Source organism: Culex pipiens, chromosome 3 (genome assembly GCF_016801865.2).
Source record: "Culex pipiens pallens isolate TS chromosome 3, TS_CPP_V2, whole genome shotgun sequence".
In the NCBI taxonomy this organism is placed as follows: domain Eukaryota; kingdom Metazoa; phylum Arthropoda; class Insecta; order Diptera; family Culicidae; genus Culex; species Culex pipiens.
This window is the reverse complement of record NC_068939.1, coordinates 48,708,830-48,721,626: the sequence shown is the minus strand read 5'-3', so window position 1 is coordinate 48,721,626 and position 12,797 is coordinate 48,708,830. Positions and strand designations below refer to the sequence as shown.

Sequence of the window (12,797 nt, the reverse complement as noted above, 5' to 3'; positions counted from 1 at the left end):
AAAAATGGACCAGGGTTTTATGGCAACACTGTACTGTTCAAATAAGCGATCTTTTTTCAATTTATTTTGTTTTAAGGACCTTTTGAAATATAACGAAAGAATTGGGTCCTTAAATTGAGTTTACATTGCTTATCAAATAATTTTTATTACAGTCCAGACTCGATTATCCGAAGTTCGATTATCCGAAGGTTTGTATGGGACTTCGAATCATGAACAAAAAAAAACGATTTATTTTTATTTTCTTAATTTAAACATCAAAGTTGTTCTGTGCTGCTTCTCTCCTGTCATCGACCCCATTTTAGTCAAATTTGACTGGTTAATTGCCTATTATTTTTTTAATATTTCAATTCCGCCATTTTGGCCGCCATCTTAGATTTAAAAATTCTAAATCACTTTAGAGCTGTTGAGGGTTCATACTTTATCTCAACAATCAAAAATAGGACAACGCAAAAAAAAATTGTTTGTGATTTTATCCAAAGTGAAATTACGCCAAGGCCTTCGGATAATCGAGTCTGGACTGTACTTGCAACGATGAGCCTTATTTTTCTGAACACAGTGAAACTTTGTACATTAACAAAAAGTTCAAAATTGAGTTTTAACCATTTTTTTTTTAATTTTTAATAGGTTTATTTTTTTATTAATCCGATGTCTCGGGATAAGCTGTAAATAGTCATGAGGGGAATCCACGAAAAAGAATCAACACCCTTAAAAAAATAAACTTATTATCTCACTTACTTTTTCAAAAGGTCCTATGTACAAAGGAAACCCATGGCGCATTGATTGTTTTGAAAAAATAATCTAGTTATTTTAATTTCTCTTTTCACATAAATTGCAAATTTTGCAAAATTCATTCAGAAACAAAATTTTATTTTTGAACTTATAAATAAATAGAATTACAACATTTTATTCGAAATGTTAAGATTTTTTTCTTATTGGAAGTATCGGCCATGCGTCATACGTCAAAAAATTACATTTTTGATTTGGACAATAATTGTCAATTTTCTAGTTTGAGAGCTGATGGCGTTGTATATTGCCCAAGTTTTGAATTTATGAATAAATAGATTATATTTCACATTTTTTCTTTATTCAAGTTAAAATCATTTGAGGGTTGATGGTTAAAAATAAGTGTATTTTTTACTTTCAAAGTACAGGTATGAGAATTTCTGGAAATATACCTTTATATACCTTTAAAACCAAAGCTGGAAAAATCTCAAAGACTACATAATTATCTTTTTATTCGCATGTTATGCCTATGATTTCAATGTCAGAAATCATTTTTTTGTGTGAAATTTACGAATATTTCAAATACAAACAAATTTAGCAGATGAAATAAAATTTCCAAAAAGCCCTTTTTACAAGTAGGATTAAAACACAAACACAATTATTTTACAAATGGACAAACACAGACCCTTAAAAATGCAAATACTGTTTTTTATCTGATAATTATTTTCGAATTGCTAAAACTTGAAAAAAAGTGTTTTTTGAACAAAATTTAAAGTACTTTCAGAATGCGAATTTGGTTTTCATGAAAAAATTTACCTCCGGGAAAAAATTGTGTCCTTCCTTTTGCTAAGCACAAAATTTCCTACTTTTGGTCCCCTAGATTATATCAGATCAGAAATACGGTCTTTGGAAATTTTAATTATCGTGATAGAAAAAAGCTTTTAATATTTATTACAGTTTATTAGTTTAGCAGCTCATATTTGGGCTTTATGGTCAGTGTTGCCAGTCAAATACAATTTTTTTTTTGCTGCCCCATACCTCGATATTCGAAAAAATAATTCGAATCTTCATTTTATAGTGTTTGACAATGTTTTTCTATCTCAATGATCCCGTCACTATCGATACATACGTAGTCAACTGTGTATATTTTACCCTAAAACTCTTAAAAACTCAAGTTTCTTAAGGATTTTCTTCTCACGAGACCTCTGCACTGTTAAGTACAGTTTTGCGTGCCAAAGAAGCCCCCTTTTTAAGACTTCATCTGCGATAATAAAAACAACACCCTGTCGTACATCCTTTCTTCATCGTTTGTTGGCTAACTAACGAATGTTGAAATGCTTGCATAATTCATCGCAACCGTTTACCTTTTTTCAAGTTTTATTACTGTTTCACTTTGTTTGCACACGTTGCGCCGCGCGAATGAAGAAAAATAAAAGTTTTCTTTTTTCGCCCCCCGAGGGAAAGATTAAAACTGTTGTTGTTTTTTCGAGCAATTGGGAAGTGGTTTTCATGGCTAAGTACTCGTTTGCAAAAGAATGCTTAAAGTTTCACATTCAATCAAATTCCAACAAAACGAAGAAAGAAAAAAATAATCATCGACAATTTTCATGCCAATTGCTCCTTGGAGAGTCGTTATTGCCGCACTGAGTTGAAATTTGGGGGGATGTGGACCTATCCGCGTACCTAATTTTGTTCTATCAGCATTGGGTCGAAACTTGGTACCTCTACCCTACAGCTACTTGAACCAGCTGCTCGTCCTCGAAATCCAATGTCCGTTTTACGAAAATGTGAAGGTTCGGTTCATACATGTGCTGCGGTGAAAGTACCGAAAAATTAGCATACTTATACACGCTTTGCTGCTCCCCTGAGTGTGAGTGTGGGGTATGGGATGGCGGGATTTTCCTTTTCGTCCCACAATAAGGGACTCCTCTTCGCATATGGGGAAACGGCACACAGTACCACACACTCTCTTTTGTTATGGCGATGATGGCATGCTGCTGATGCACTCTTCAAGGACAGATATTGGAGAAAAGTTTTTTTTCCCTCAGAAAGCCACGCGGACAATCGAGTTGTTCGATTTGGGACTTGGGCTTTTGCTGTGATATCTCTTATGTTTTTTTTTCTTGTGATTTAAAAACTGTTTTTGCAGAAATTCGATCTGTTTGGGTTACCAGAGCTTTACATTTATGACTTATCAGAAAGGGGTTTCAGCGACGTACGAAGAAAACTATCAGAATAATTCAAAATTCTACTTAAAAAAGTACCACTCAAGTGATGATTCGTCATTATAGGGTTCCCAGATTATTTTTTTTTAATTTTCTCACCTGTTTCACAATTGTATAACCAACCAATGCATTCCATAAGTAATATAAATTGCTTTCTGATACCTTCTGGCCTTTAACAGTTTGATTATTTTAACTTATGAAGCCGTCGTTGAACATGGTTGCCAGATATTCAATATCATTTTCTGGAGCAATTCTCCACCAAACCCGGAAATGGATTTTACTTATATGTTTTGATTTGGCTCAAACATTGTGGTGACTTTCCCTATGACCAAAGAAGTAATTTTGTGTCATTGGTTCACCCATAAAAATCTCTATACAATGTTGGCAGCTGTGCATTTTTGTTGTAATTTTTTAATAAACTTTTTTATCACAAAAAATCAGTTTCTCAAAACCCGTATTTTTTTAATTTTTGTTTTATGTTCTACCTGCATTTTTTGAGCCATTCAGAAGTATGGACCTAAATGTTGCCGACGAGTCATGATTTTTATTTTAAATAGTGGTTTTTGTAAAAAAAAATAAATCTTGTACTTGAAATTTTTTGACCTAATTTTTTATGTAAAATCGATTTTGCAATCGAAATTACTAAATTTTGTTTGGGATCCCAAGGTATAGTTTTCAATAAACTTCAAATTGTCCCGTTTGATTGATTAAAATATTTACAGTTGATTTTAAAAGTTTTTACAATGAAAATGTTATTCCATTTTCATTTTTCTCCCAGTTTTTGGAAAGCTATAGCTTGACTTAAAAAAACATCTCTTTAAATTTGATCGCAATTTCTGTACAAATTTCGACTCGCCAACCAAATAATCACCACCATAATGCATCATTTGCCTTCGCACCAAGCTGACAAATCAAGCAAAACAATGTAAATGGTCCAAAGCCGAAGTGTCAACAAAGAGTCTAACCTGCTCGTTCCTAATGTAAACATCCACTAACGTAAGCAGGACAGACTGTTTGTTTACACTTCGGCTTTGACCCATTTACATTGTTTTGCTTGAAATAACTGTGGAATGCAAAAGAATTGTGTCATAAACCCCAAAAAAAGAAGGTCCTTCCACGGCGTCCAATGCTAATGCCTTCCCCCCATCACCACAAATTTCTCCAATATTTCCATTCTTCCCGTGCGTCTTCCCCGAAATGTGGCTGATTTTCACTTCCATTTTCATAATTAATCACTACCACTCTCTCGTCACCACCTCCATCAACCACATCCGAAGCCACTTCCTGTAGCCGCGGTAGTGGTGGTGTAAGTACTAATTTTCCATTGTTTTCCCGATCGAACACAAAAGGAGCAACCTTGGTGGAAGTCAAAAACAAGGGGAAAAGGGCACGTTGGCAAAGCTGGTATGTGTACAGTGCCGCCACGGATGGACTGTGACTGAAAAGCACTTATTTTTGCCATCGATCCAGTTGAAACACAATGTTAAGGTCACACGTAGGGTAGCTGCGCTGATTTTGGGCATTTGTTTTTTTTTAAGGCTTATTCTTTAAAAAAATATAATATAAAGTTTAAGATGAAAATACATCTTTAGTAAAATATACAAAATCAGTCCTACAAAAATTGAGGAAATTCTATGAAGTGTAAATTTCAAATTTATTTTTATTCTTTTTTTTATTCAAATTTATAGATTTTTTTATTTTGACTGCATTAGGAAGAAGCTATAGCTTGACTTTAAAAAAAAACATATCTCTCTTATTTTGTTCGCAATTTCTGTCTCACCATCACCATCATGTGCATCAAAGTGTTGCGAGATAATCTATTTTTAAATTTTAGTTTATAGGAAAAGTTCTTTTTGCTATTCAGTTGGGAAACTGCTTACTTTTCCGCCAGCTTTTCATGCCAACAATAAAAGTCCTTAAAAGTATTTTTTGCAATTCCGTCGTAGAACAACTTACTTTTCCTGTCATTCTCGAACGATCAAATGGCCTACTTTTTTCTACCAAAAATAACAAAATGGAAATTTTTAAACCTTTCAATACCAGTGCTGAAAATTTCCACTAGTATCGAAAAGTAAAATTTTTCAATATTCAACTCACCGTATTTATCCAACTCAGTAAACGTCGTTTGGTAAATTTACGACTCGTGCTGAGAAAATCTTCTTTTTGCAACATGTTGCATAATAGTAGTTTATGCAACAAGTTGCAAAAAGAAGATTTTTCAGCACGAGTTGGAATTTTATCCAACGAGGTTTACCGAGTTGGATAAATACGACGAGTGCTGAAAAAATCAAGTTTTGTAACGAGTTGCTTACAACATTTTTTGCAATTCCGAAAAATGCTTTTTGAATGGAAATTTATGTCAAACTTTCATGTGTTAAGTAAATTCACCGTTCAAAACAAAATAATATTGAAAAATGTTACTTTTCGATACAAGTGTTGAAAAGTTCACATTTTCAGCACCCATTTCAGTGCTGAAAAGTAGGACTTTTCAGCACTGGTATTAAAAGGTATTGATTTTCAAATTAATTATTTTTGGTGGTTAAAAGTAGGCCGTTTCGTTTCTCCAGAAGGACAGGAAAAGTTGACAGTTTCACAGCGGGAATGCAAAAACTACTATTGTAGCATCCATTTTCGTGCTGAAAAGTTAAACTTTTCCGCACTTGTTTCGTAAAGTTATGCTTTTCACCGAAAAGTCCAATTCAAACGTTGTTTTCTGGATTAGCAAAAATCTTAAAATTACGAAATAAACATTGTCCATCCAATTTTGTAAAATCCATAAAAAACTTCATAAGTACCAAACCTCTCAACATGGTTGTCAGATTTTGAGAAAATCTACTTTTCGAATAAAAGTGTTTAGGGTACTTTCAAAGATTCAAAAAGCCAATTTAAAAAAAAAATTATATAAAATATTTAAATTTACGCTATAAAAAACACCTTCGTAAAAATTACCTGTCTGTGGAACCTGCGGATGTCCAACCAACAATCTCTGTGACATCATCGTCGGTAGCTTAGCCGTATCGTCGTTTATCATCAATAAATTCCAAACTGTGATTCTGTGACAAAAGAAGTAACCCAAAAAATAGTTGCCTGTTTCGTGCAGGGAAAGAGTCAGTCTGTTGATGTGTCGGGAAATTCCCGCAAACTTTTGAATTCGTAGACTCCATTAAAGTTTATCGTTTTAATTTTTATGTGAACCTTTATCACGATAATTAAGATTAACGTTCACAACAGAAACAATATATTTTTTTAAATTATATCGTGAAACACCGTTTCTGAATTTATGTTTCTACAATCAATAAAAAACAATTTAAAAAATTATCATTTTTCTAAAATTTGAAGCAGCGTAGCACAGGAAAATCCCGGGCAAGGATTCCAAGAAAGCATCAATTTGCCATAACAACACACTATAGCAACAACTACTGCTGCAGCAAGCACGTTCGAGGCAACACTTTAAATGTCAATGTCAGTGCGTGTGTCGATAAAACATGGTATGAAACCTTTTCCCCCTTCATCATTAAGGACGACAATACACAAAGCCACGAGCAGCGTGTTACGTGAAATGTTATGTTTATGTTAAGTTGAGATTTGAGATACTTATATTTGAAAATATCTTATTTTAAAGGGAAAAGTGTATGGTGCCACCCCAACAAAATTTGAAAAGTGTCCAGCTATATTTTTTAAATTATCACACCGTGATTAAAACAATTTCACATTATATTAACTCTCTTCCACACGCGCATTTAAAATCTCTAAAGCGTATCAAAAAAGGTCAAATTTTACGTCGAAACAAAAACGATATAAAAAAGTCAGTAAATGTTAACCATCAAAACAGCGCGCGTGGACCAAGAGACGAAAAGACAAAGCTCAACTAAGGCTATGCCGTATATTGGAGCGGTTCTATTTCCGGAAAGGATGGTGGGGAGGGGAAATCTCTTGAAAATGAAAGTGAACCCCAAATTGAAACCGATCTCATCTCTCGAGATATGGGGTCGTAAAAATTTAAAGGACGGTACCTGCTTTTGGCGTTGTGTCAGGTCCTTTGGTCTTCCCAATCAATTCCATTTTTATGGAATAAAATTTGTGAAATAAATTCACGAAATTGTTTCGAACGAAACAGCAGCCTAATTTGAATGAATAAATCAACCCACAGCCTGACTTCATAATCACTAGGATTATTCAAAACAAATGTTTCACTTTTCCGGCTTCGTGACTGGCTGTTCGAACTGTTCCAAGACAGATACTGACTGCCGGTTCGGTCCTGCTGCGGTCATGTCCAAAATAATGTATTTATTTGGAAATAATGCTCCTTGGCACGCTATATTTTAATGCCAAAATGCCTCCATAAACTGAGATACAACTTGTCGTCTTCCACGACGCGTTGCGCGTTGACCCTCTCTGGCCGGGGGTCGATTCCGAGGCCAAGTGAACCGTGAAGGTCGATTTGTATCCCCTCGACCCCCCTCTCATTTGAAATTCTAATAGCCCTAATACTTTTCATACACACGCACATAATTAGGCATCATTTACCCTTGAAGATGGAACCGGAGTGTGGCGTTCAGCTTTTGATCGAGGTTCCGGTCGGTTTGACCTTGGTTGATGGCAACTTGTGAAAGACTTCTAGCCTTGGAGCAGGGCAAGACCTTCACCCTTGGCGAATGCAGTACGGAGATGACGAAATACTTTGCTTTGATGTTTTGGTTAGTTTTACTTTGTGGCATGTTGTTTTTTTGTTTTGCACACCGCAAATTTTTTTGTAATAAATTTACACAGCACTTTTGTTTTTTGAAATTCGACGCTGAGTTTTCAGAAAAAAGTACTATATTCAACTAGACTTAAAGCGTCCAATTTCCCTGATGGGTTACAAACATCGCGGGAAACGGGAAATTCTCTACTAATTAGTTTATTGAAAATTGTTCTGAGCTAGGTTTTAATTTATATATTGCAAAAAAATGTAAAGGACGGTGACTTTAATGGTCAAAATAAGTGCTCGACTGCATGTTAAAAAAACATACACAGCAGATAGTAATCCAGCTGCGTGTAAAAGGCCTGGGTGTAAAATAAACTTTGCATTATTTTATGAAATTTTATGTAATATTACACCCTGAAATATGTAGCCCATTAGTATGGGAAACCTTCTTGACCGAAATGTCAAGCTCTTATATGCGTTTATTCTCTCCATTCTTCATCGGTCTGAGGCGCCAGTCCTTACTGTTGGTGCTGGGTTTGAATCCCGTCGGTTGCAACTTTTTTTTTTGTGTTCACAAACATTGTACATTAGCCTGTCCCATTTTGAGGTCATGTCGAGGAATTTCAGGTGCTCACTTCTTAAATGATAGATTATGATGTTAGGAACAATGTTTTCTTAGACAAGAAAAAATAATAAAATACTTTCTCGCACCCCCTAGTCAATTTACTAAAAAAAGTCACTTTTTTGAACAAATTTTCTAAAATCGCTTGGAATCAATACAAAAACTGCTTCGATCAGGTGTGTATTATCTTCAAACGATAGGTTTTTGTCCATAGATTAAGATGCACTATCAATATTGGACCAAAATTTAAGTTTTTGGACTCTCCCAGGCGGATTTGTGTCGAAAAAATCGCATTTTTTCGAAACTTTTTTCAGAAATGTTCATTTAATTTAGGGTAGCCTATTTTTCCCAGTAAAACCAATACATGCAGCTTGTAGGAAATTTCATGGCGAACATTTTTCCCTCTGAGAAAATCCAATTTCGACACTCCAGAGCCGAGATATTTGAGTTTTAGTGAGGAAAAAAGTGGCAATTTTCAAAATTTCTCAAAATTCAGAAGCAAGGCCTACTAATTACACGATGTAGCAAGCATATGTCTCAAAGGTCAGGGTATGCTTTTTTATAGTAATTTTGGCCGCTGAATCCGAATCTGAAATCAAATTTCGTGTAAACAGTGATGTTTTGGAGCTACACCCTTTTGGAATGTTATTTGCGTGTTTAAGAGGCAGTTTTTGTAAATATTGCTCGGTTTGTTCTAGAGGTCGTATCGAGGTGCTCCGATTTGGATGAAACTTTCAGCGTTTGTTTGTCTATACATGAGATGAACTCATGCCAAATATGAGCCTCTACGACAAAGGGAAGTGGGGTAAAGACGGGCATTGAAGTTTGAATTTTCCGAGGATTTCGAATATGCTATGGGACAATAACTAACGTTGTAAAATGTTTGTTCTAGAAAAATCGAAAAACTATGAGGAAAACTGCGATTGGCCTAAAAGTTATTACCGTAGGCTTATAGTCCATGAAATTCCCTAACTTTTGAACTAAAAGAGTATGGGTGTTGCTGACTGTTGCAAAAAGATATTGAGGTTTAAAAAAAACCATTTCTAACAGTAATTTGCAAAAGCTATGAGAAAATGTTAAACCAATCCTGGATGTCTATGGCTCATTCATTTTGAAGTGCTTCAAAAGACCTTTCGAATGCATCAAAGAGAGTTGGAATTGATGAAGTTTTTTTGTGTGTGTCCAATACCCGCTAACCGGTAGCGATATTATGGGAAAGTATAATTTGCATCAGACTTTGTATATGCCGAATGCTGATACAACTTATCTCAGTCCCGGGTATTAGGTGGTGATAGCCCTCACGCTGCTTCCAACGACCCGTTTCAGAATGACAGAGCTCCTTGCGGTCCAATTCCGAGGTCGCTGGGCATTGTTCGGCCCCGCCTGAACATAGAAGCAAGCATCTGAAGGAAACTCGATCTATATTTAGACTTCCAATCCCGTCAGGCAAATCAGGGATCAGCGCGTATTTATTATGATAAGGTAACATGTTTCAACACTACGGATCATTTCACTGCTAGAGTGTAAAACCTTTTGATGGCCGACTGCTTAGCGTCCCAGACCACCAATCCAAAGGCGTGAGTTCGAATCCCACCTGATTCATTTTCGTTTTTGTTCATATTCAAAGTTCAAATTTCTGATTCAAAATTTTAAAGGTACCGACCGGGATTTGATCCCTGAACCTTCTGCTTGTAAGGCAGAAGCCGTAACCATTAAGCCACGGAGCCGGTGAGTTGGAATTGATGAAGTTTTACTAAAATGCGAGCAATTATAAGATTTTTTATGTTTTTTGGACCTCGAACTTCAATGCCCGTTTTACCCCACTTCCCTTTGTCGTAGAGGCTCATATTTGGCATGAGTTCATCTCATGTATAGACAAACAAACGCTGAAAGTTTCATCCAAATCGGAGCACCTCGATACGACCTCTAGAACAAACCGAGCAATATTTACAAAAACTGCCTCTTAAACACGCAAATAACATTCCAAAAGGGTGTAGCTCCAAAACATCACTGTTTACACGAAATTTGATTTCAGATTCGGATTCAGCGGCCAAAATTACTATAAAAAAGCATACCCTGACCTTTGAGACATATGCTTGCTACATCGTGTAATTAGTAGGCCTTGCTTCTGAATTTTGAGAAATTTTGAAAATTGCCTCTTTTTTCCTCACTAAAACACAAATATCTCGGCTCTGGAGTGTCGAAATTGGATTTTCTCAGAAGGAAAAATGTTCGCCATGAAATTTCCTACAAGCTGCATGCATTGGTTTCACTGGGAAAAATAGGCTACCCTAAATTAAATGAACATTTCTGAAAAAAGTTTCGAAAAAATGCGATTTTTTCGACACAAATCCGCCTGGGAGAGTCCAAAAACTTAAATTTTGGTCCAATATTGATAGTGCATCTTAATCTATGGACAAAAACCTATCGTTTGAAGATAATACACACCTGATCGAAGCAGTTTTTGTATTGATTCCAAGCGATTTTAGAAAATTTGTTCAAAAAAGTGACTTTTTTTAGTAAATCGACTAGGGGGTGCGAGAAAGTATTTTATTATTTTTTCTTGTCTAAGAAAACATTGTTCCTAACATCATAATCTATCATTTAAGAAGTGAGCACCTGAAATTCCTCGACATGACCTCAAAATGGGACAGGCTATTGTACATGCAGTGTGTAATATTAAGTGTCTTTTTTGACGAAGGTGATGTGCATGCTTTTGCATGCGATTTTACCATTGGATTTTTTGCTGTGTATCTAATTAAATATTTTTTGAAAATATATCAAGAGTTTTTTGAAAGATCCAATAAACAAAATGTTCAAATTTTGGGTATTTTTAAAGCCACCTCAAGTCAGGGGCATTACACCCAAAAAATTAAAATTTTGTTTATTGGACCCTTTAAAAAAAACTCTAGATATAACTTCACAAAATATATAATTTTTCATTTTTTTATAAGCTGTTTTTTAAAATCGTTCAATGAATCAAAAAATATATCTCATATATTTTTTATAGAGAAGTATTTTTTTTATCAACATATTTGAACAGTGATTAAAATGAATTTCAACATCAATAAGATTTCTTTCAAATTTGCCTCTGTGACCAGTTTTAGAGAGTGTAATTATAAATTTTATAAAGCTGAAATGAAAAAAATATATCTTGCAGAAATTATCTTATTTCATGGTAATTAAAAATGTGAAAAATTATTGCTTTGGCGGGAAGGGGTTTATATCTAGAGTTTTATTTGAAAAGCTTTATTTTTATTAAGGAAGATCGGTCTCTACTTTTCAAATTTATATTATCAGAAGTAAATTGAATTGAATAAAGTCAAAAATGCACCAAAATGAATCAACATATGCCGGTCTTACCCTTCTTGAAGGCCTTGATGGAATTTTTGATCTTAATCGAATGTGTCTCAAAAATTATATAATTTCTTGAAGCAATCATTGACTATACCTGGTTGACAATCATTAATAAATTATGATTTTCACAATTTTACAATGAGAGGAAAAACTGTTACCGTTACTAGTCTAAAATACTGGTAGAAAGAATTTTGTGAAAATATTGTAACCTTAGCAAAAATTATATCGTTTAATGAAAAATCATGGCAACATTTTCAAAAATCGATTCCAAAAAGTTAAGAAAATGTATACTTCCTCTTGAATTTTGAGAATTCCCGGGAAATATTTGTTTACGGGAAATCACGGGAATTTCATTTAGAAAAATCTTTAACAAATAAAAAAATGCAAATTTTGCGCCATTTTTTTCTCGTTTAGAAAATCCGTTCTCAAGAACCAGATTTTTTGATATTGTAATATCTTTTTTGTATGGACCGGTTGCCTAAATTGTATAAAGACCTGTATGGACGGACCAATGTTTCAAAATGGCTGCTTTGGTCACAGAAAAAGTACACACAAAGTTTCATCCAAACCAAAAAAAAAATGAAATTTTCAAACAAAATTAGTATTTTTTGAGAGAATTGTTCCAATGGTAAATCACCCTACTTTTTAACTAAGCCAAAAGTTGCCTGTTTCCATTAGCGACAAAGCTTGAGAGCTTCAAAAATGCATTCGTTTTCGGAAAATATAATTTCAACTTAATCTATATCAATCAAATAATCACACTTTATTTTTTTAAGTCGGTTTATAAATTTACACACAAATCAAATGGAGTAAAAATTCTAGATATTCAATGTAGTCTTATTTGATTGACTATCCATCACTCCTGATTTGAAAATTTGACTCGAAAGCGCTGCAGAAAAATTTTGCCTAACATTATCTGAAGAATGCATTTTCCAAAATCAGATGAAATTTTAGTTAAGGACTCTCGAGATATACATGTTAAAAATATTTTGTCAGCCACGAGAAAATTAGTTCAACAAGTTTTTACCTTTAGCATGATGTAACGTTAGTAGTTATTTTGTATGCTTTTTGGATAAATGTTGTCAAAGATTTTAGTAAATTAAGATTATCATCAATCCCACTGTGCGAAACAAAACAAAACTGCTGGAAAACACCCCTCACTCGACTACTCGCACCCACATAG

The 12,797-nt window shown here is 34.4% G+C and overlaps 1 protein-coding gene across 6 annotated transcripts in view; it reads left to right on the top strand.

Moving 5' to 3' along the window:
- LOC120431470 (protein encore) overlaps nucleotides 1–12,797 on the top strand; it is an 81,120-nt gene that overhangs the window by 46,556 nt on the left and 21,767 nt on the right. The window lies entirely within an intron of this gene.